This window comes from Sus scrofa, chromosome 1 (assembly GCF_000003025.6).
Source record: "Sus scrofa isolate TJ Tabasco breed Duroc chromosome 1, Sscrofa11.1, whole genome shotgun sequence".
Classification (NCBI taxonomy): domain Eukaryota; kingdom Metazoa; phylum Chordata; class Mammalia; order Artiodactyla; family Suidae; genus Sus; species Sus scrofa.
The window spans coordinates 81,169,717-81,196,506 of NC_010443.5; the positions used below are offsets into that span (position 1 = coordinate 81,169,717).

Sequence of the window (26,790 nt, forward strand, 5' to 3'; positions counted from 1 at the left end):
GGAGTTAAACTTTCTGCCAGAAACTGTGCAAAACTAATTAATACAAGGTTGTTTACAACATGTTTCCCCCTAAAAAAAAGATGCTGCAATCAAGACAGACACCTTAAAATATCATCTCAAAATACCTGTTCTATGATATATACATATTCCAAGTTTTTAGATGCAAATAGAATAAAGGCCACTTAACCAAAATGTGCATCAGAAAAAATAGAAGGTATGAAGTAAAAGTGTCTCCATCTTTTTTTTCAATCCCTCTCTCACCACTATCAATTTAATATTTGACTTACATAGTTCAGAACTTTCCCTGTCTAAATCAGTTCTTAAAAAGGGAGGATAAATTTTGAGGTGAGGCAGTAATGATACAGGCAGAAACTTTCTTAAGTCAATTAATCACAACTCAACCTCAATTTCAAAGTAGTCATTTTGTTTAGACCTGTTTGTATAGAACTATGTTACTAACCTTTATTGGTGAGTAGAAACTTAATCTTTTTATTTCATACATTTACTGAACCAGAATATGTTCAATGCTCCCTAAACATGTCTTAGTCACTGGCAATTTCATTTTATTATCAGTACATTCTGCCAAGCCAAAACCCAGATACGAGCACCTAAGTCCTTAGGATATACATCCATAGACTGTCATCCTGTAGGTTAATGCATCAATTCATTGTACTAGAAGGCAGCACCAGATCCTCTACCTTGAGCAAGATAAACTAAATGATTTTTTTTTTTTTTTTTTTTTTTTTTTGCATTTTCTAGGGCTGCTCCCGCAGCATATGGACGTTCCCAAGCTAGGGGTCAAATTGGAGCTGCAGCCACCGGCCTACGCCAGAGCCATAGCAACACGGGATCTGAGCCACATCTGCAACCTACACCACAGCTCACGGCAACGCTGGATCCTTAACCCACTGAGTGAAGCCAGGGATCGAACCCGCAACCTCATGGTTCCTAGTCGGGTTCGTTAACCACTGAGCCACGATAGGAATTCCAAACTATATGAATTTTTGTGTGCAATTCAATCTTTAGGAATATCTGTCCTCCCCACAGCACTTACCAGCAGAAAACATCATCTATTTACAGCTGAACACACTTCAATAATTTAAAACAAATAAAAAAGTGCAAAATGAGTTTTAAAAAAAGGTCAGTAATGTTTCTTAATATGAAGAAAAGAAGACACCTTGAATTCTAATACTCTATATATTTTACAGATTTTTTTTTTTACATAAGTGCAAACATCATCAAAAATGACTTACAAAACAATTCTAGTTTTGTGCAGGCTTCTAATTATTAACATGGCCACCAAAAGCATATGGTCACCCTTTTTAAAGAGCTGGTCTCCAAACACTGCTTGTTGTATGTAACCCTGACTTGCCATACCTAATTTCCAAAAAAATCCATGAGCCCTGTAAAAGAAATATCAAGGATATTGATCTGCATTTTTTCCTTCTGTATTGCCAATATTATCTCCTGTTAACAATTTGGAAAATAACTGTTTTTGGAAATAGTTACAAAAGACAAATGGAGTCTCCAAATAAAGTTTGTAAGAGATGAAAATCATAAATAACTATAGGTAGAAATATTTTAAATGATTACAACACATTCAATATCTCACACACCAAAAAGTATTAAAAAATGATCATATAAAATAAGCTATTCTTTCAGTTGTGCAATTTCTCCTTCATTAACCTTTATTTCTTGATCTCCTAAAATTATTAATATACTGTGAAAGAAGAAAGACTACCTTCTTAGAACATTTATATCTAAGTATATATATATATCTGAAATAAATACCATAAGAAGCTATGTGACTAATGATATAAAATCTCACGTTTTCATCAAAACGGACTTTTGACAGAATGCACATCATAGTCTTAACAGTCTGGGGAGTCTGGCTGTTCTGATATATTTTTTGAGTATTTCATTTATTAGGTTTGGTCTTTACATATTTTTGCAGCCCAGAAGAATCAGAGTATGGAAATTATATTTTTAAGGCAAAAAGAAAGAAAAATAGAGTACATCTACCTCAAACTCAATAGCTTTTTAAAAATTCATTAAATGCTCATGATTACAGCTAATTGTACTACTCTTTTTATCTTCTTCATTAAAATTCTGCCACCTTAAATAATGTGCTATTGATGTTTTTAGTAAAAGAAATTGTTTTTGTCTTGTTTCTAACACATTGTCTTTCACTTTCTTTTCTGACTTCCTATGACTGTAATAGCTTTTCTATCAGAAATATTCTGGTTTAATAATTTTATTAAATAAAAAGATGTATTTTTCACTCATGAGAAGACGCTAACAGTGACCTAGGCAAGCAGGTATTAAAGAAAATAACTATGTTAAAAAAACTATGTTATCGAAAAGTAGACATGAATACAAATTTGTAAACCTAACCAGAACCATGTTTTCTTCTAAGCTAAAATAGTCACGGTTCCATACACAGCCCTTTGAAACACAATTTGCATTCAACAACCCAAGAGTCACTATGTGTCTCCTGATGAGTCAAGAATTAAGGGACTTCTGAATATACAAAAATTCTATCACTCACAGTGATTCCTCCAAATGCAATAATATACATACAAAATGCATATATATTTAATATATAGTTCTATGAATCTTGAAACTGCATATGCCCATGTAACCTATATCTCTATTAAGATACAGAATATCTCCATAACAGATCCCACAGGCTAACTTAAAATAGCTTTAACTAACATATATTTAAAGATTGTCAAATTTGACTTGTAGAAAAGACAACTAAATGATACATGTAAAAGATGGATCTATGTGATCTACAAAATAAGCAAAATAAGCAAACTGGAAAAGATATATCAGATTAACAGGACAAAAACAAAACGGGGAATCCAATAATAATATTAGTTGACTTTAAATATCAGGTACTGGCATCTAGTGGGTAGAGACCAGAGATGCTTTTAAACATCCTATAGTATATGGGCCAGTTCCCAACTTCCTCAATTATGAATTAGCAGGACTCAAATGTCAACACTACCAATGTTGGAAAAACTTGATACATATCAAACTCCATACAACACCAGGGAAAAAATATTGTATCTTAGAACATTTCTTAAGTATAATTGATATTTAGGAAATAAATATGTATGATTAGTATAACTGACAGTATCCTAATAAACAAAGTAAATTTCAGTAATATTCTAAACTTCAGAATATATACTGTATTCTCTGAACAAACTGCACTTTCAAACTCTCTAAAACTTTAGTATCTCTCCTTTAAACAATTATTCTTATAAGAACCAATATAGAAACCATAGAACAATTAGAAAAACTATTTTAAGAAAATATATCAGCAGAATAAATCACCACTTCAATGTTCAGATTATAATGAATGAAAAAAGGCAATTAAGTACCCAAACAAGGAACAAAAATTTAAAATACCTAAGACATTTGAAAAAGTGGAATTCACAAAGATAAAAGTAGAAATTAATGATTTAGAAAAAAAAAAAAAAAACCTAAACTACAAATCCAAGAGCCTAGTCTATGAAAAAGGAAACCTAATAAAATGTAAAACTGCTAATAGTACAGTTAAAAAAAAAAAAAAAAAAGGAATGCAGAAACACAGAATTAGAATGATGTACTTGCAAACTGTCCTAGTTAGCTTGGGCTACCATAACAAAATACCCTAAACAGAGTGGACTATAAACAAACAATCAGAAAGTATTTCTCACAGTTCTAGAGGCTGGAAGCACAGTCAGATTCTGCTAAGAATCCTCACCCAGATGGCAGACTGTTGCCTTCCTCTTGAATCCTGACCTGGCAGAAAGCAAAGAGAGAGGAAGTGAGCTCTCCTGTGACTCTTAGAAACACAACGACCCCACTCATGAGAGTTCCAAACTCATGAATTCATCTAATTCTAATTATCTCTCAAAGGTCTCACCTCCTAATACCATCACATTAGGGGATATAATTTCAAAATATGAATTTGAGGAGAGAGGCAAATTCAGCCCAAAAGAGAAATAAGTATAGGGTCTGAGAAAAGACAAAAGTGAATCATTTTATCTCTGTGGAAACAGATGTGGACATTATATAGAATGATTGGCCCATAGGTATATAAACTAATTCAACATTCATTCTAGATATTTAAAAAGGATTAGTAAAATAACATTACAATTAATTTAAAAGAAGTAGCATCTCCATTAAAGTCATGGAAAAAAAACAAAAATGCTCATGCTAACATAACACTGTCATAATAGTTCCAAAAAAAGTGTTATGATTTTCAGAATTTATGGATATTAGCAAGTATCTAGAAATTATAAAAAACAACAGAAGTTCTATCGTGGCTCAGTGGTTAACAAACACGACCAGTACCCATGAGGATGCAGGTTGAATCCCTGGCCTTGCTTAGTAGGTTAAGGATCTGGCATTGCCATGAGCTGTGGTGTAGGTTGCAGACATGGCTTGGATCTGGCATTTGCTGTGGCTGTGGCGTAGGCCAACAGCTATAGCTCTGATTCGACCCCTAGCCTGGGAACCTCCATATGCTGCAGGTATGACCCTAAAAAGCAAAAATAAATAAATAAATAAATAAATGCTACTAAAATAATTCTGTGCCACATTTTATACCAAAGTAATTCTTTCTTTTTTCTTTCTTTTTTTTTTTTTTTTTTTTTTTTTGCTTTCTTGGGGCCACACCTGTGGCATGTGGAAGTTCTCTAGCTTGGGGTCAAATTGGAGCTGCAGCTGCCAGCCTATGCCACAGCCACAATAATGCAAGATCTGAGACACATCTGTAACCTATCTCACAACTTGTGGCAATGCCAGATCCTTAACCTACTGAGTGACGCCAGAGATCAAATCCACATCCTCATGGATATTAATTGGGTTCATAAGCCGCTGAGCCACAATGGGAACTCCCAAAGTAATTCTTAAGTTGATAAATACAAAATATAGATAGTTAATATACCAAGATATAATACTCAGAACCAACAATGGAAATATTTTTAAAATATTTATATTGGGGAAAATCATCTAAATTCAAATTATAAGAGCCAAAAAACATTTTTTTAAAGACAAATAGAAGACAAAGGACTGACTTCCTAATACACAAAGAACAATCAGTATATAAATAATTCATAAATATAAAAGCAGACGGCACATCCATGAAAGTAGTTTGGGGAGGGGAGATAACAAGAACAATATAAGGAAATACTGCATAAGTTCGAGTAGAAGATTGAACTTGTGTCCTGAATAGACCTAGAACTGCCTGGGAGGGTGACCTGGATCTGCCATCTCTCACTAACATTACTTTTGAACCTTCCAAGTTAAGATAAATGTAGACTGTGAGGTGGTAGGAGCCGATTTTACTAGGAAGCCCCGATACAAACCATAGCTGAGAAAGCTATGATTCCATATGGAGGTCCTGAGCCTGTGGGATGATAACACAAAAACCTGGTGGAAATCAGAGTACAGCTTTTCTGGGGCAAAGTGAAGTACCTCATGAGATGAGTGCTCCATGTGTGCATGAGGAGTCAGGGTGAGGAGACAAGGAAGCTGCTTAAGGGGGGAAGGTTATGGAGGCTTCACCATGGAGGCTGTGTATGGGAGCTACAGTGAAATTAAGTTGCTATGTACGCTGTCCTATCCACAATACATCTATAAACACTAAACCAGCATATATTACAGTTACTGTGCCTTTTTGGTTTGACTGCTCATCCGAACCTGTGGTCACTGCCACTAGTGGTGGGACACATGGACATGAAGCACTCTCAAATTTAAATGCAAATTAAAAGGATAATGGGACATTATTTTCACCTATCAGATTGGCAAAGATTAATAGTGACGGTAATGCTATGGAGAAAAAGACATCCTCATATATATTTTAGAAGGATCCTTTGGTAGTATCTATAAAAAGCATAAATGCACATACCATTTCCCCCAGACTTTTAACTTGTTGGATTTCACAAAGTAACCATTGAATGCACACATAAAATATATGAACTACCATGCCCCTTTTAGTATTGCTTATAACAGAAAACCTCTCCATCTACAAAGTTTGGAATTGAAGTTCCCTGATGTCTCAACAGGTTAAGGATCTGGCATTGTCACTCCTATGGCTCTAGTTACTAATATGGACTAGGTCCAGTCCCTGACCAGGAATTTCCACGTTATGGGAGTGGTGAAAATAAAATAAATATAAATATATAAAACAATAAAGTTGAATTAATTGTAATGGTCATTACTAGAGTTCACTTTAAAAATTATGGTATATATTTAACAAAATGTTCAGCAAACTTTTAAAAATGAGAAAAAGCCTAAAATATACACATAGAGAAAAAAATACTGACATATTTTATATGAAAAAACAAAATATAAAATGATTTTTTTCATTAATTTTAATAAAATATACACATATGCCTATCTTGCCATGGATAATTTCTTGATGAACATACTAAGTATACTGGCTATTTGAGGGGTATAGGGCTAAATGTCCAGAGTAGCAAATATATTCATTTATTGATCAGATACACTTTTAAATAGTTGGCATTACTTAAATACTAAATATATCTGTATAAATATATCCTTAGAGGTCTTTTCCAGAGTTGTGTCTAGTCTCAGAATTACGAAGATAAAGCTAAATGTGAAAATACAAGTTCATTGAGACTTTGTGCCAACCTTGCCAATATCTATATAATATGTGATAAACTGGTTAATGGCTTCAAGTACCCAAGACAGAGATTCATCAGTTATTTTTTTTTCTCCAAAGAGTAGCAACAAAAAGACTCCTTCCAGACAATCTGAATAAGTATTTAGTGATAAGTTTTCAGTTAATTCAGGAATAACGGCTGCTCTTTGTTAACAGTGTCTTCAGACACAACTACAGAAAATTAGAAAGAATTAGGACATTTCTGCATGAGAAAAGTCTAAATATAATCATTAATTTTGTCTGCAGTTGGTACAAAAGGAATTTTGGTTTGCATGTTGATTTAAAATTCTTTGTGCCAACAAAGTATAACCAAGCAAAGCAAGTCACTGATTTATTATTTTTTCTACAAAAAAGGAAAACAATATGTAATCATAATATCCCAAACAATATCCCCAGAGGAATTCTTAGTTCAACTCCTTAGCAGAAAAAAATGAACACAATAACTGCATCTTCCAAAAACGCATTCTGCTCTGATACAACAGAAGACAGCATGCTTCTAAAGGACTGATGCAATGGATATAATTCACTTTTGAGGATATTTTATAATAAGAAAACATTCTGATTTTATGAATATTTTCTTATAAATTAACTAAGAACTAATATTAATCTTAACTCTCATTAAATTAATGAATAAAATATGAAACCCAAGTAAGTTATCAACTTCTAGTAGAGTTTTTGCATTTACTGTCTATAATATATACTCTAATATATACTAGTGTATATAGTATAGTATAGTATATATCATATATTTAGAGTCTGTAATACCAGAAGAAGAAAAGAAGAAAAAAAGACCTCTGGGACTTTAATAACCAAAGATACTAGGTCTGCATGATGGGTCATATTTGTTAGAAATATTTGGTTCTGTTTTGTGGAAGAAAGAAATTCCTCTAGTTTGGAATCCTTTTTATTCTTCTATGTTCTGTTCCAGGGGCCCAACATTGTCCCTAGGTTGTAGAAGACCTCAACTTATACTAGTGATATGGATCAATGGTATTTACTTAATCCAGGAATTAATTTTTCCTTTTACTTTGTGGTAAAATGAACACACATCCAATGGGAGATATTTTCTAATATGAAATGTTGGTAGCAAGATTGATAATAAATTCACAACAGACACAAGAAAAGTGATGCATAAGAATCTCTGATTTATTAGTTAACACAACCCAGTTTATCATCTGAACACTACAATTCTTATTGTTACTCTCACTTTCTCTCCATGTACTATTATATTTTAATGTTTTAGACTTCTTGTTTTACACACACACACACAAATATATATGCTTTCTTTAAGTTACATTGTGGGATCCTAGAGTGAAATTGGCCAGGAGGAATGATTTGAGGGCAGACTGGGTGGTAACACTTCAGTCTTTTATAGAGCAGAAATTCTGAGTCACAAAGTAGACTTATGGGTTTAGGAGGCGGTATTGAATAGTTCTGTATCATTGTATCCTTACAAATCACTGATAAATAGATTTAAAAGTTCTACAATATTCTACATACAAGATGAACAAGCAAATGTTTAACTGTCTTGCCAACAAATCTCACTATATATTCAATACTTTGTCTTTACAAGGAAAAGATCAGAATATATAGTATAGTATTCCCCTTTTAATTAACAAATACTTTTCAAATCTCTCCTGAAGGATGAGATTATTCATCATTCAAAAACTCAGTAACCTTGCTGTACAGTGGGAAAAAAAAAAAAAAAAAACAAACAAAAAAAAACAAAAACTCAGTAAAATTTTCAACAGATATCAAAAAATATTCATAATAACAAAGAAGAAAGTGTCCTCCAAAATAAGAGACAAATTTGAACTAGCTTGGATTTAGTAAGCATTTTGTCCATTATTACTTTCAAAATCAGAGTTCCTGTTGTGGCTTAGTGGGTTAAAGACCCAATGTTGTCTCTGTGAGGGTTCAGGTTAGATCCCTGGCCTAGCTCAGTGGGTTAAGATCCAGCATAGGTCCCAGATGTGGCTCAGATCCAGTGTTACTGCGGCTGTGGCGCAGGTAAGCAGCTGCAGCTCCAATACAATCCCTAGCCTGGGAACTTCCATGTGCCACAGGTTTAGTCCCAAAAATAATAGTAGTAGTAGTAGTAGTAAAACTCAGAGATTTTTCAATAATGAAAAAATTTTCCATTTGGAATTTACTTTCTGTTTTTCTGTGCATACTCTGAATTTTACTAGTTAATATTATAGACGTTCATTTTTACAACCGAGCTCACCTCAGTAAAATCCACTTAGATTTGTCACATGTTATCAGTGATTTAAGAGAAAAACTCAGTACTAAGGATCACTAAGAATCAGCTAAATTACAGTTGAAGCTTTTTTCCTTACTACAAATTTCAGTTTGGTGTTGGTATTGAATTTAGGTGGCTTTAATTACTTGGAGGTCAGGACTTCTGGAGCACATTATTCTTACAAAGAAAATAATTTCAAGACTATTTAGGATTATCAGGCAGCCAGGAACTGTGCAAACCTAACAATGGTTCTATCAACTGTTTCTGGACATGATGACAGTGTGGCATCTTACAGTGATGGTCTGAAAAATAATTACTGATTATTGAGAAAAGAAAACTTTGAAGGTAAAAGTTTGGAAGTTTTCCATTTCCATTTTTATCTCCAAATTACTTAAGCTAAAATCATTTTAGGTAGGTTGACAGCAACATTTTCTCAGATCCACCTCTTAGAGGAATGACAGTAAAAACAAAAATAAACAAATGGGACTTAATTAAACTTAAAAGTTTCTGCACAGCAAAGGAAACCCTAAACAAAATGAAAAGACAACCCACAGAAGAGGAGAAAATATTTGCAAATGAATCAACTGACAAGGGATTAATCTCCAAAATTTATAAACACCTCCTACTGCTCAATACCAAAACAAACAAACAAACAAACAAAAAAAAACCCCTCAAAAAATGGGCAGAAGATCTAAACAGACAGTTCTCCAAAGAAGACATATGGATGGCCAAAACACACATGAAAAGATGTTCAACATCACTCATTATTAGAGAAAGGAGCATCAAAACCACTCTGAGGTACCACCTTACACCAGCCAGAATAGCCATCATCCAAAAGTCTACAAACAGTAAGTGCTGGAGAGGGTGTGGAGAAAAAGGAACCCTAGTACACTGCTGGTAGGATTGTAAATTGGTGCAAGCACTGTGGAAAACACTATGGAGATGCCTCAGAAAACTACAAATAGAACTACCATTTTATTCAGCAATCCCAATCCTGGGTATCTATCCAAAGAAAACCATGACTCGAAAGACACATGTACTCTGATGTTCATTGCAGCACTATTTGCAATAGCCAAGACATGGAAACAACCTAAAAGTCCATTGACACAGGAGTGGATCAAGAGGTTGTGGTACATATACACAATGGAATATTATTCAGCCATTAGAAGGAAAGAAATAACAGCATTTGCAGCAACATGGATGGACCTAGAAACTATCATGCTAAGTGAAGTCAGTCAGACAGTGAGACACCAACATCAAATGCTATCACTGACATGTGGAATCTAAAAAAAGGACACAATGAACTTGGCAGAACAGATAGTGACTCTCAGACTTTGAAATACTTATGGTTTCCAAAGGAGACAGTTTGGGGTGTGGGGGGGTGTGCTGGGGGTGTGGTATGGAAATACCATAAAATTGGATTGTGATGATTGTTGTACAACTATAAACATAATAAATTCATTGAGTAATAAAAAAAGAAATAATCTGAAATGTAGAAAAATATTCATGTTCAAAGATAATACTCTTTTTCTTGATCTCGTAACTACAATCCCTACTCTTTCCCACATTCTCCTCCTTTCAATTCAAATCACATGTTAATTTGCGTGTTTATGCATGTGTGTGTATTACTAGTCTAACTGAATGGGTTGAATTATATGGCAGATAAATGGATTTTCACTTCTTTATATTATTTCTTTGTAAAGTGGTGTAATATAGTGTTTATATATTTTTTATTTGTCCAGCAACTTTCAAGTATAATTGGAAAATGAATTTATAGGTCAACTTTATTTTGTCAACTTTATAGTGTATATACACTATACTGAATTTATATACTATTTGTGTGTGTATATATATATACACATAGATTTTTATATATATATATATATATATATATCCTTTATAAAGTTGACATGTATTCACTTTGAGTATTACATTTGAAAATCACTGGACAAAGAAAACATATGAAACACTAATACTATAATCCTTTATATATGGATACTATACTATCTTATATATAATATAAATATATATAAGAAAAAAGTAACGTGTCTAACATAACTAAGCTATATATTAATACATGTGTGTATATATGCATTTACTTTAGTGTCATTTTTCTTTAGCTACTGACGTTCTTGAGAATAGCATGCTGTGATAGTTTTTTTATTTTATTTTATTTATTTATTTTTTGTCTTTTTGCTATTTCTTTGGGCCGCTCCCGCAGCATAGGGAGATTCCAGGCTAGGGGTCCAATCGGAGCTGTAGCCGTCGGCCTACACCAGAGCCACAGCAACAAGGGATCCAAGCGGAGTCTGCAACCTACACCACAGCTCATGGCAACGCTGGATCGTTAACCCACTGAGCAAGGGCAGGGACCGAACCCGCGACCTCATGGTTCCTAGTCGGATTCGTTAACCACTGTGCCACGACGGGAACTCCTGTGGTAGTTTTTTTAATATTTACTTTATAGCTCTTATTTCCCTGATGAGAAAATTCTGAAAATTTAATCAATGCTAAAAGCAGATAAAAAACACTTTCAGTATATTCAAATTAACACTTCCTCCTCTCTTTGACTTTTGGGCTAATTACACTCATGAATTTTTCCCTTTAAGGATGCCCTGAGCTCAATAGTTCTGGCTGATTAGAGTTGTTTCACTTTTTTTTCAATTTTCTTGTTAAATTTTCTTTTTCCATTTTTCTGACATTTTTTTAAACATGCCTATAAAATATTCATACCACCTTACTTTTATTTTTTAAATTATTTTATTATTTTTCTAATTTTTCTTTTTTTTTGGCCACCCTGCAGCATACAGAGTTCCTGTGCCAAGGATCTGATCCAAGACACAGTTGTGACCTAGGCCACAGCTACAACAATGCCGGATCCTTAACCCACTGCGCCAGGCCAAGGACTGAATGAACCTGCATCCCAGTACTCCAAAGACACTACAGATCTTGTTGTACTACAGCAGGAACTCCTCACCTTACTTTTAAAGCATTCATTCTTAATGAGGGTAGTAGATAATAAACTTAAGAATCATGGGGTTTTAATTAAATTCTGTGCTAGTGTTATAAAAACTGACTCATTTTCATCAAGTACGTTGCATTCATTGGCACTATTATTTTTAACTAAGAATTTGCTTAATTTTTTTCATTTCGCTCCTTAATCTAATAATTATACTTCCATTGTCCAAATTTGGGACGTTGTTAAAAAGCCTCAGTGATTAAGAAAAATTTCCATCACAAAGGAAACATACTATCATTATAAACCTTGTAACATTAAAGTCTATAATAAAATAATAACACCAAAAACATCTGCATCTTTTTTTTTCATTGTGCAAAGTGACAATCTATTATGTCGGCAGATCCAAATACCAATCAAGTAATACAGAAAGTCAAGGACATTTGCACATATTAAAACCAGGAGTCACAGACATTAAAGTCTCCAAAAGAACTATTTAACAAGAGAGAAAATTCTACAACCTAATATCCAAATCTCCAAGAATTTTTCCAGATAATTTCAAAATTTACCAAATCTTTTGCCTATCATAGTTTTCTCTGAGGAAAACTTTTACATCTTCCCTAATTAATCTCTTAACTTCATGACCAATTATGAGATCACAGTCCCCATACATAGGACCAATTAAGGTACATTTAAGATAAAAACTACATATGTATATATATTGAGTACTGTATGACAGGCACTGTTCTAGCTGCTAGAGAATTTTTTTTTTCTTTTTATGGCCACGCCTTTGGCATAAGAAAGTTCCAGGCTCAAGGGTTGAATAGGAGCTGCAGCTGTGGTCTATGCTGCAGCCACAGAAACACTGGATCTGAGCCACATCTGTGACCCCTGCCATAGCTTGTGGTAACACCAGACATTCAACCTGCTAAATGAAGCCAGGGATTGAACCTGCATCCTCACAAAGACAATGTCAGGTCCTTAACCCTTTGAGCCACAATGGGAACTCCATAAAATTTTTTGAATTCAGTTCTTATACTCAAGAAAGTGACAATCTACCAGAGAAGGCAGGTCCAAAGGAAAATAATTTTATATATGTTATAATAACATAGGAATCTGACAAAGAATGTACCTTCCATGGACTCGTAGATGTGCAAGTGAATTCAAAAGGAAGGTATTTCCCAGCGATAAAAAAGACAGAAAAAAAATCATTCTTTTAGCTTGGCAATCCATCAGCTAACATGATTATATACTTGATATAGCATGACTATATACTTGATTAACCAGTATCTAAAACAACAAGCATAAACTGATACTGTCCTGTGTAAACCCAGACTTATGGTTGCCCTAGCTTCTCTACAGAGAGAAAGACCATATTATAAGCAAGATCTACAAGGAGCAAATCATATTTCTACTCAGAAGTCACTCTGCCATCCGTCTCCCTTTTATCATGTAATGCTATCACACCACTCATTTATTCAAGAGAAAAAAACTGGAGATTATTCTAGACCTTCCCTATCTGCTCCATTACGATTTAAAAAAAAAATCATCTAAAACATTGCTTTAGTTCCCTCTTCCCATCACCACCACCACTACTCTAAATCAGATCTTGTCATCTCATGCCTAGACTTTTTTTTAATTTTTAGGAAATTACTTATTAAAATTAAAGAAATAGTCATGCTACTATACACATGTATGCTGAAGAGGCATGTGGCAAAATTCAACAACTCAAGATAAACTAGTACTACAGAATTAATAAAAAATTTTCTCAATGTGTTTGTTTTCAAAAATGCCTAGACCTTCTGTGTCTGCTAATCAGTCTCCTTCCTTCAGCATTGCCCTTTATTTTTTCATGAGGACTAAGATTACCTTATCCACAATCCATACATGGTTATGGCATTCACTGGAACTGCAGGTTCAGTACATACATACTGGCAGACACATAGACCTTTCCTTATCTGCCCCACCCATCAATCAGTTTTCCTTCTATCTTGCTACTTCTCTCTCACTCTTTACACTCTAGAGACTTAATAATATACCACTAAATACAGATACATTTTTCCTCCACTTCTGAACGTTTATAATATGCTACTTTCTCTGCCTGCAATTTCTCTCTTCCTTATCTTCTTAGAGAAGAACAGTATCAAAAGTCATTAAATCTTTTTTTCTTTGATAATCACAAATAGGAGTATAACACTTTTTGTTCTTTGCTGCCATACAAATATTGTGTTTGTTGATTTATATATTTCTTTCTCTTTGATTGTCAGCTCTGAGTACAAAGGGTAGATCTATGCCCTTTTCTTCATTGAATCCTAAACTACTGGCTAGTAATCAACACAAAGCAGGCCATCAATATATGTGATGAATTTTATTCTCTGTCAAAACAAAGTGGTATGCATGGAATGATGTGGCTTATTTGCCAATCAATAATAAGCAGGCTCAATTCAGAAATCATGCAAATGGTTTTTATCCACAGCTGGAGATATCCTCATGTCACTCTTTCTATGAAAATACATTTAATAAAAGATGATTAACAGCATTACTAAATATACCTGGATCTGATGGTAATTTTGAATATCTTTTTTTTAATAGAATTTTCTGCAGAACAGTAACATATAGATGATTTCTTCCTAACTACAAATAAAAGCATAGCTCATTTATTACCATGTTTTTAGCTTATTCATTTGTGTAATATGAATGTGTATTTGCCCTCTCATCTCCAAGCAGATGCACTGGACATCAAAGTCCTCATTTTTAATACTAGTCATCTAAGATGGCACAGGGGTGGGGAGTAGGGGGACAGTGCAGAGGAGAAAGGAGGTATTTCAAGAGAATTTATGGCAATTTTACTTCATAATTATTTTAAAATTGGAAGCAGATAGACACTTATTCCATTATAATTATTATTGGTTTAGAATAAAAGAAGATCTTCCATGCCCCTTTCTAGTTCCCTTGGGTAGATTAATTATATATATATATATATAGAACGTACCTTGAAATATTTAGAGAATAGCCTAGCACATATGCAAGTTATTGTGATTTAACTATAAAAAATGAAACTGCTCTACAAAACATAAATTTAACAACCCTATGAAGTTAACAGAATTTCAAATTATGGAAAACTCTATAGTTTTAAACTTGAAATTAGAGGAGGACTGCTGGTTTCACAAGTAAGGGTGAGGAGTTTAATTTGTTTTCTACTGTTTGCCAAATCTATAAGATGACTCAACAGAATTCATGACTACAAATGTGTTTATGGTATGAATTCCCTCAGGATAACTATGAAAGCCAAATTCATCATCCTAGCTGAGACTAGGAGTCATATAGGGCACCAATAGCATCTCTGTCCTTGGAGGGAAAAATTCACTTTGAAAACAAAAGGAAGTGAGTCACCTCAGGACCTTAAATATTTAAGACTTAAAAGTCTTAAATACTGAAAATCATATGCCTTACTGTTCTCTAACAATAACAGCTCAAAGTCACCAAACTGTACTTATTCTATCTACAGAAATTTTAGTAAATTAATGAAAACTCAAAGTTTATATTAAAGTATACTTTAGGATATTGTTTAGAAATGGAAGAAAAATAATTAGAAAATATGCCCTTGACTGTGAACCTAATATATGAAAATGAAATACACTCAAAGCTATAAATGCAAGAAGGCAGCCTAATTTTTATGTTAAAATATTCTGATGTTGGGTCATATGGAATTCAAGGGATCACAATTTTATGAGCCAATGATTTCTTTTTTTCTTTCCTTCCTTTTCAAATACAAGACACATTGCAGTTGTCTCCCTGGTTTATTTAAAATATGGAAAAACAACAATGTAAATCAAATGGTGAATGAATATACAAATTGTGGTACATCCATGTAACAGAATACTTACTTGGCAATAAAATTAAAGAACTACTGATATATGCAACAATGAGTGAAGCTTAGGAAAGAAGAGATAGAAAAATATATTTGAAGAAACAGTGAATGAATATTACTAAAATTTGGTAAAAAAACTTCAAACTACAGATTCTAAATAACTTTGGTTAATCTTAAGTGGGATAATATTTAAAAAACCATACTGTGATACATCACAAATAAATAACTTAATATAAAGGTAAGGAGGACATATTAAAAGTATCCAAACTAAAATGGCACATTGCATACGTGATTGTTTACACAGAGGACCAAAGTTAAAAAGTAAATAAACTTCTCATCATAAACAATGAAGATATGAAGACAAAAGTTAAACAACTTTAAGGTGTTAAAAGAAAAAAAATATTTTTTTCACCCCAAATTTTTATACCCAGCAAAATTATACCTCAAAATATAAAGACATCTTAGATTTAAAACAAACAAAAAACTGGTAGAATTTATTACCAGCAGACCTGCAGTAAACATCAAAGGAAGTTCTTTAGACCAAAGTAAAATGATACCAAACAGGAACTCAGGCCTATAGTAAGAGTGAAACTATCAGAGATATGTGGACAAATATTAAAGACTATAGCTAAAAGCTGTGTAATAAGGCAAGAAAGAAGCATCAAATACATATACCTAGTACCCCATTCACTGGTCCTTGTATCCATATATTTTCCAGAATGTATTTTTCTTCAGCCTAACACATTCACTTGGAGATAAACCTCAAAACTTAACTGAATAAGCCTTTATCAATTTTTTCAAGTACCTCATTTGTTTTATAATTTTTAATTCGCTTAAATGAATGGTAAAAGATAAAAGCAGGAATTTTCTTCTTTAAAAAAGTGTACATATATTTAAATAAATATATAGAATATATACTGTTATGCTATAATGTATTATAAACATTATATATGTAACATGTTATAACATTATATATAATATGTAAACAGATATTTTATATCAGGAAATTACCAAAAAAAATCTCTTTTGTTTTTATTAACTTTTTTTAAGGCCACACCTGCAGCATATGGAATTTTGTAGACTATGGGTTGAATCAGAGTTGCAGCTGCTGGTCTATGCCACAGTCACAGCAATGCCAGATCCTTGGCACAGCTTGTGGCAACACGTGATCTTTAAACAACTGAGTGAGGCCAGGGATCGAACCTGTGTCCTCACAGACACTATGCTGGGTTCTTAATTTGCTGAGCCACAACAGGAACTCCTCTTTTTATTAACTTTTATAAATAGCCCATAGGCATTTAAGGCAAAGATATTGGGGGAAAAAATTATATCTAAGCAAGTCCTATGGGAATTGCAAATCCCTATAAGAAATCTTTCAATGTCAGAATTCAGTCTATCATAAATCAAATTTAGAATGTATAATAAAATGCAATGCACATAAGAATATATAGTCAGGTCTTCCATATCCATGGGTTAAAAAAACCTAGGATTTCAATTTGTAGTTGGTGGAATCCCCAGATGCATTACCTGCAGATATGGAGGGCAACATACAATGCTATTTTATATGAAAGACTTGAGCATCTGAGGATTTTGGTATACATGAGGATCCTGGAATAATTCCCCCATGGATACCAAGGGGACTGTACTCATCATAGTCATACTATGTTAATTATATTATGTACACTAAATGTAATATAACACTGTGTAATTATAATAATCATTTTATCTAATAAAGAAATATATTTATTTCTGAAGAAAAAACTTTTTAATGATTTTAGATTTTCCAATATAGTTGGTTAATAGTATTCTGTCAATTTCTACTGTATAATAAAGTTACCCAGTCTTATATATTTTTTTTCTTTTTCTCACATTATCCTCTATCACAAGTGACTAGATATAGTTCTCTGTGCTATATAGCAGGATCTCACTGCTTATCCAAAATCCTAACTTAAAGAGACTGACCAGTATCTAAGCTTATTTTAAAGAGAAAATAGTGACTCATGAATGTGAATCTTACAATAAGTGTGACTGTCAAGTATCAAGCACCAAATGGTACTATATTTAGACTAAAAATAATCATTTTTCTCTTCTACTATCATTCATCCTGACTCTCTACATCTCTTTTTAAAATGTTCAAATAAGTTTCTTAATTTCTTTACATAGACATAATGATATTAACAGTAATTTTTATAATCCAATTCTTCTCTAAGTGCATTAAAGTTTAATGTAGTCTGGCAATGGCAATTTTAGCAAAAACATAATTTGCATAAAACATGAGGCAGCAGTTATTCAGAAGGGATTCAGGCTTCAGATATTAACACTCACAATTTAATTCAATGCCATGAAAACACACACACAAGTTTACAATTCAGAATTAATGAAAGTTTCAAAGTTCCATTGGTATAACAATCATATATCCTCCTACTGCCAACTGTTCAGAATTCAGAAATGTAAGTGTGTATTACTGTAGAACTTGTCAAATCTGATACTGCTTAGGCATGTACAGGCCAGCATCTTCATGAATCTCAAAACGTAATACACTCTTCATAAGTTTTATGAAGAGTTTTAACCTTTAGGTACCCTAACATTAAAATAATGTATTAATAATTAGATGTAGCATTAATGAATTTCACTATATTGCAATACATACTGAGAATGTGCAATGTTCTATATTAATATAATTATGATCAGCCATCAACTGCCTCCTGCTTTATCCATAGCAAATTATATGTAGAAGAAAGTATGCTGTCCTTGAGGTATTCAAACTTTTATTTTAAGACCTGAAAAACAAAAGGAAAGACGGGCAGGATGGAACAAGCCATTTCTTGGCGATAAGAGACTTTTTATTTCTGGCCAGGGTCTGATGAATCATGCAATCACATAAACAGAGAGAGATAGCAAGTGAATGAATTTATTCATATACCTCTAGCACAGTAAGAATGAGCTGCTTCTCCCATCACAGATTAAACTTAACATGTGTAAACTCAAATACTTAACTAAACTTGCTCCTCTGTTATTTTATTTTGTGCATTTGTTATTGTTTGGTTTGTTAGCTGGAAAGATAATTAGGTTGGTGTTTTTATTTATTTATTTTTAATATTTTATTTATTTATTTTTGTATTTTTGCCATTTCTAGGGCCACACCCACGGCATATGAAGGTTCCCAGGCTAGGGGTCTAATCAGAACTGTAGCTGCCAAGCCTACGCCAGAGCCACAGCAATGCGGGATGCCAGCCGCATCTGCAACCTACACCACAGCTCATGGCAACGCGGGATCCTTAACCCACTGAGCAAGGCCAGGGATAGAACCTGCAGTTCTTAGTCGGATTCATTAGCCACTGAGCCACAACGGGAACTCCAGTTTTTTTAAAATAAAACTATACTCCACATGGGAAATCAGTCACTTTCACAATTTTGCTTGCCTCTCATACAAGCCACTTAAGTCTACCACAAACCTAATTCTGGGCTATGATAGAAGAGAATGCGTCAGCAAAGATGTGCTTACACCTCTCATTTTACTCACAAGAGTTAAGTTCCCAAATTCAGAAATATATAGGTAACATATAAAAGCAATGTTGTAACATCTGTTTGGTTCTCCCATCTCAATACTATACTAGAACAAAGCCTCATGCTTTGCTCAGGATTTAAGCAGTACGCAATCAGGCAGCAGTCATATTTATGCATCAAAAAACTCAGTGAAATGCCTTGAATATATTCAAAATTTTGGATCCATTATTCAATTGAGAGGGGAACTAACCAAATTCCATCCCTTTTATTTCCAGATTTGATTGCAATTGATCTGTCTCCTGCTGATTCATCTTGGTTATCCTTGAGCAAGATTGGAGGGAGATTTATACTTACCCACAAGGAAAGAGCGAGCCTAGGAAGTTTCACCCCAGCCTGTATTTGTATAAAATTTACTGCCATGACTATAGAGGAATAGATCACTGCACTACAAAGTCAATAGTTAGAATATGCATAAGAAAATACTGTACCATCAAAGCAAAGTTTCAGCATGAAATAAAAGATACCACTGGGCTTGATGGAAATGATCCTTTCTTTTACAGCTCTCAAGAGCATGCCCTTGGTGAGAACCCATGCTGATATCCTCTATCAGCTTACCTTGTACAAGTGGATACAAACTGCACTCAAACCAGAAGCCAATTTTATTGTAAATTTTTTCATCACTGCGATTGACTCACAAGATGCTCATTTTCTGGTGGGTCCCAAAGGATAGCAGTCACACAGCGTTGTTTAAGCAAATGCATTACTGTGCAAGCAATGCCACATAAACCTTCAATCCCAAACAATAGAATCCATAGTATAAACATACTTCTTTAAATGAACACTTTAAACCAAAGAGAAGCTGTAGTTTAAGCATAAATCAAGACATTTCCTATAAAGACGATTAACAATGGCACCAAGACAGACTTTTTATGTGCAATGTTTTTAAGTGCTTACTATGTGCTAAGTAGTTTAAGTGAATAATCTCATCATCGGTACGAGAACATAAACGATGCACAAAATGAGTCTCTCTAAATTCTGGGCTCTTGTTTAAGGCAATATAATCTCTTCAGCAATGAGAGTTTTCAGCCCAGTATCAAAATTCCTGGATTATTTTTACATTATCTAGAACTCTAGCCTCATTCCAAACTCCAGGGTTCCTGCTTCTAGTTACTGGAAATTTAGTAAAAATTCATGTTGTTTTAGAAAGATAGAGACCTTGGTGGGCGTAATAGTGTGGGCACTGATGATGTCTGATACCTGCAGATGGTTATCTGGGAACAATCAAAAGACCAAGTTCTGTCCTCGTCACCAAGTAAACATATGCTTTGCCTCTCCAAAATGTGAACATGAACTGTGCTCTCTGAGCTCAGGCTTGGGACTCAGATAACCTGAGTCCTATCATTTACCAGCTGTGTGAGTTTCAGTGAGTTTTTTAATTATTCTAAACTTCAGCTTAAATGGAAAGTGCCAAAAAAGTAAATCAACAACGCTAAGCAGAAAAGAAGACTTTATTCAAGACTGTTTTATTTGGGGTCAAAGCTATTGTAATTGAGGACAGAAACAATATAACTCCTTTGTAACAAAAGGCAGGTGGAATCTGAAGCCCTGGAATGAGCTAAAGGAAAAGTACTGGGGAACATTGGGAGACACTGGTCAATATGATTAGACCATCTGAATTTGAAGATTTTCCAACAGTTTTATTGAGATATCATTGATATATAACATCATGTAAGTTTAAGATGTACAATACATAATAATCCCCATCCCCATCCCCCATCCCCTAGTCCCTGGCAACCACCATTCTACTCTCAGATTCTGAGTTTTCCTATGAGTTTGGCTTTTTGGATTTCACATACCAGGGATACCATACAGTATTTGTGTTCTCTGACTTACTTCACTTAGCATAATGCCTTCAAGTTTCATTCACGTTGTCACAAAAGGCCGAATTAGTGGCTGAATTACGTATATTTACATACTCTTTATCCATTCATCCATAGACTTAGGTTGTTTTCATATCTTGACTACCAGTAGTGAATAATGCTACAATGATCCGGGGGGTAGGGGGATTGCAGGTATTTTCTTCAGATCCTGTTTTCATTTCCTTTGGATACATACTCAGAAGTGGAACTGCTGGATAACATACTATTTCAATTTTTGACTTCTTGAGGAAGTTCTACACTGTTTTTCATAGTGTCTGTACCAGTTTACAATCCTACCAAGAGTGTAAAAGTTCCCTCCACATTTATTTATGTATTTATTTTGGATGACAGTCTTTTTAACAGATGTCAGGTGATATCTCATTGGTTTTGGTTTGTGTTTCTCTGATGATTAGTAATACTGAGCATCTTTTTTATGTACATGTTGGCCATCTTGGTCAGGAGATAATAATGTGTTTACCATGGTAGCTGAGAGGTTTGAGATTGATAATGCCCATTAACTTATCATCAGTGTGGTTGACATAACCATTAAAAATATAAATGTAGCTATTTATCATTATCATATTAATCACTGTTTTTTCTCCTCTCACTACCATGTCTATTCCTCCCCTTATTAGCCATCACAAATTTTGGACACATCATTGCATGAACCACCTTACATCCTCAATGCCTACCCAGATATTTTCCCATCTTCTTAGCTTTAGGCAAGAGATTTCCAAAATGTTTAAGTCTGTGATGCCTTTAGTATCTCAGGTTCCCCCCCCCACAGCAAACCTAAGCCAAATGAAATAACTAAGAGTTCTAATTAGTAAGTATTACACCCAAACAACTTAATAAGTGTTTAGATACTAACAACTTAATAGCCATTAGGAAAAAATGATAAATATATATATACTGCTTTTGAGGGCCACACCCACAGCATATGGAGGTTCCCAGCTAGGGGTCAAACTGGAGCTACAGCTGCCAGCCTACACTATAGCCACAGCAGCGCCATATCCGAGCCATGTCTGTGACCCACACCACAGGTCATGGCAATGCCAGATCCTTAATCCACTGAACAAGGCCAGGGATAGAACCCGCAACCTCATGGCTCCTAGTTGGATTCGTTTCTGCTGTGCCACGACGGGAACTTCAAAATAAATTTAAAAGATAATATTTTATTACATTTTAAAATAACCACAATTGCTTGCTAAGGGGATGTGTGTATCATGGCTCCACTAATTTTTCAAATGCTTTTCCCATCACATTAGTCAAAGCTCTGGTAGTCTTTCCTTTGGAGAAAGAAGGATGAGCTTTGTGCAACTCCTACAGAATCACCACTGATTTTCTGCTGGTACCTCTATATCCCAACCCTTTGAACCATTATAGTGAGTTCAGACTGTCCTCAAGTTGGAATCCTGAGGAATAATCAGAGAACTTAAATGAAAAAATCACCCTCCAATTATAACTAGGCACATCTGAATGCTGATTAGGAAAACTGTTTTTTGATGTATGTCACTACTGTCAAATTTATAGATTTCCCATGTGCTGTGAATGAGATTTTTCATGATTTAGTAATAAAGGGGCTACAAATCACCTAGCCACAAAACCTGAGGATACTGATAGCAATACCTTCTATTCATACTTTAGAAAACATCCAGAATGAGTCAATGAGTAAAGCTATGAGACAAATGACACTCAAAAAAAGGGGGGGGGGAGGAAAGGAACAGAGGGAAAGGAAATGAGAGCAAGAGGGGAAAGGATAAAGGAAGAAAGAAAGAAGAGAGGGAGGAGGAAGGAAGGAAGGAAAGGAGGGAGGAAGGAGGAAGGGTGTTAGTAGTTTTTCAGGTTTGTGGACAATCCTCATTATCAATGTCTTTTCACAGATTCTCTCTCCAAGGAATATCCAGCAAAATCAAAGTACTTTTTCTGAATTTCCAGCTATTGAAGAGGATAAAAAACTCAAGATGATGCTTCCTTCCTGAGGACACTGCACAAAGCCAGCCAAATAGAGCACTTGGTCATGTAAGCCTGGTTAGAAGTACTAAGTCTCAATAAAATGGTTAAAATATCCAATCCTAAATTTTTCCAATCATTAGCTTATTCATTCAACTAATTATTCATATATTCAGTCAATATTGGAGAACCTTTTCTGTGCAAAGTACTAAATTAGGTATTGGGAATTCAAGAGTGATAATAAGGTCTTGGAACTCAAGAAGCTTACATTATAATGGCAGTTTGATAGGTACCGCCTTTAGACCTGAGCCCCACACTATGGCTAGACCCACGTATAGCAAGCACAAAAATAATCCATGCATTAAAGGACACTTAGGTACCTTTTACAGTACATATATACATAAAATATGTTATATGTATTACAGATATAATTTCTCTCCTTGTTTGTTTACATAATTTTGTTAATGTCACCTTTTGCGGAAAAGGTTTACTTGTTTAATAAATACAAGTTATTGATTATTTGGTAAAATTTACTTTTCCCTTTAAGAAATTCTTCTCTAACTTGTAGTGAAATATTCTTCACATTTTCTTCTGCTGTTATAAATTTAATTTTCACTTTGAACACTCCAAGTATTTGAAGCAGTCTGTGTATGGAATAAGATTGGGATGTAATTTTGTGTTTTCCATGTGGAGAGCCAATGCTAAGAACTATGAAGGGTTTGATATTTTACTCTATAAGCAAGCTAAAATATCAGCATGCCTATGTTTTATAGATGCTGGTAGAAGATATGAGATTTCTGGGTTAATAATTACAGTTTATTAATCACGGCAATATAGCAAGAGCCAAACTGTCAGCTTTTTTGCCCCAATTTCCACAAGGGAACTTGAAGGGGACAAGATGACACCTGCAGCCATGCAGTGGGCTGTGCTACAAGAAAGAACTCTAAACTAAAGCAAACCAAACCTTTTATAATGGGTGGTAAGGATGCTTTCCTTTGCTCCAGAGAGATAAGATCTCTATCTTACAAGTCTGTTACTACAAATATATCCTGTAAAATAAATATTGGAACAAAGGGCAATAATATGGCAGAAACACAAGAGACCTATGGGGATTTGTTTCCAACAGCCAACTGTCCCAACAATGTTTTCCTGCTGAGAGTTCACTCTTCTATAAGAAAAATTGAATATATAAGTAATTTACCTTTCACCGAGTCAATGAACAGGTATATGCATGTATCCTCGGTTATCTATTCTATTGATTTATATGTTATGACTAATCTAGGCTCATGCTATTTGAATTAAAATCTCTTGTTTAAACCTCTATATCTAGTAGTAGTGGAAGCCCATTGCCCTTTTGATATTGTCTTTTAAAATATTTTTAATTCTTTCTGAACATTAACTACTATATTTTAGAATCCGTTCGACAAGATTCCCTTAGAAAAGGGTTTTTACTGGAAATACTTGATAATTTGTAGAAACGTGTAATTCTAAAATAAGTTTTACTATCCATTAATGCAGGAACCCCTATACTTATTTAGATTTTCTCATGTATTTAGGTTTGCTCCTTTTTAAGTGTTTTGTCAGCCATCTTAATTAGTGAGTTAGATCATCATTTTTAATCTTACTTCACTTTCGCCTACTTTTTGCCATATGTTATACTCATCGTCTTTCATCCTAATTTTTTCATTCTGTCTGAAATTTAATTTACCTTATTTCCATTTCTGCATTGCTGTGTTCATATTAGTTTGCATATCAAATTTTTTATACTACATCTAGTTATAATCATATCTATAGCCTCATCATAAATAAGACTTTAACCTCAGCATGTTTTTACTATTCCAACCACTCTTTCTCAAAAATATCACTTTGAATTTTAGTGCAAACTTTTTATTTTCAAAGACAAAAATAACTCTTATCCTTTCTCATATATCACTACCTACTCTAAATTCAATATTCCTTTGCAATGAATTACATCCTCTGTTTTTTTTTTTAAAAAAAGAACATTTTTTAGAGCTGTTAATAGGTTTACAACAAAATTGAGAGGAGGATACAGTTATTTCCTTTGCTCTCACACATGTGCAGTATCCCATAATCAACATCATTCTCCAGAATGGTACATTATTTTTACCAAAAATGAACCAACATTGTCACATCACAGTCACCCAAGTCCACAGTTTACCTTAAGGTTAACTCTTCTTGTTATACTTTCTATGGCTTTGGATAAAACTATAATGACGTATACCCATCATTATAATACCATAGAGAATATGTTCACTGTCCTAAAAATCCTTTGTTCTGCCCATAAATCTCCACTTCAACCCATGACAACCACTGATCTTTTTTACTGCAACTATAGTTTTTCCTCTTCCACAAGGTCATATAGTTAGAATCATTTGGTATGTAAACTTTTCAGATGGGCTTCTTTCATTTAATAATAAGCATTTAAAATTTCTCCCTTTCATGTCTTAATAGATCAAAATTTTAGTGCTATGTAATATTCCATTGTCTGGAATATTTTCAGTTCATTTGCCAAGTTTTGGCAATTAGGAATAAAGCTACTATAAATATCCATGTGTAGATTTTTGTGTGGACATGAGTTTTCAGCTCCTTTGGATAAATACCAAAGTAATGATATTGCCAGTTGTATGATAAGAGAATGTTTATTTTATAATAAACCACCAAATTATCTTCCAAAGTGGCTGTACCATTTTGCATTCCCACTAGCAATAGATTAGGGGTCTGTTTATCCACACCCTCACCAGCACTTGGTATCTCATTGTTATTTGAATTTGCATTTCCTTGATGACATTATGATGTGCAGCATCTCTTCATACACTTATTTGCCATCTTCATGTATTCTTTGACAAGGTGTGTGTTAAGGTATTTGGCCTACTTTTTTAATTATTTTCTCATTGTTTAGTTTTAATTCTTTATATATTTCAGATGAGTCCTTTATTAGATGTGTCTTTTGCAAGTATTTCCTCCCAGTCTATGGGAGAAACTGTTTTCTCATTTCTTGATCTTGTCTTTGACAGAGCAGATGTTTTTAATTTCAATGAAGTCCAATTTATCAATCATTTATTTTTATGGCTTGTACCTTTGGTGTTGTATCTAAAAAGGCATCACCATACTCAAAGTCATTTAGGTTTTCCCAAAAAAGTTTTTACTGTTTTACTTTTAGGCTTATGACCCATTTTGAGTTAATTTTGGTGAAGGGTGTAAGGTCTGTGTTTATATTTCCTTTTTTTGTTGTTTTTTGGAATTTTTTTTTTGTATGATACGTCCAGTTGTTACAGCACAATTTATTAAAGAAACTATCTTTTTTCTGATGCCTTTGCTCTTTTGTCTACTTCTGGGCTATTTTGTTTCACAGATCTATTTGTCTTCCCTTTCATCAATACTGTGCTGCCTTGATGTCTACAGCTTTACAGTAAGTCTTAAAGTTGGATAGCATCAGTCTTTCAACTTAGTTTCTCTTTGTCAATATTGTGTTGCTATTCTAGGTCTTTTCCTCTCCATATAAACTTTAGGATCGATTTATCAATATCCATAAAAGTAAATTTTCTGACATTTACTGAGATTGCGCTATAGATCAAGTCAAAAGAACCGACAAACTGACATATTTAGTCTTTACTAAAGACTCTGATTTGTGTTAAAGTTAGT

General features: G+C 33.9%; 1 long non-coding RNA gene across 3 annotated transcripts in view; it reads right to left on the minus strand.

Annotated features, from left to right (window-relative positions):
- The window catches only part of LOC110256965, a 97,875-nt gene continuing 72,098 nt past the window's right edge, over nucleotides 1,014–26,790 (minus strand). For 2 of the 3 annotated variants that reach the window (XR_002339060.1, XR_002339058.1), the window contains 2 exons: nucleotides 3,705–3,789; nucleotides 1,014–1,403 (listed from right to left, as the gene is read on the minus strand). This is a non-coding gene — a long non-coding RNA (uncharacterized LOC110256965). The remainder of the gene's footprint in view (nucleotides 1,404–3,704; nucleotides 3,790–26,790) is intronic. The other variant, XR_002339059.1, reaches the window with a different exon arrangement.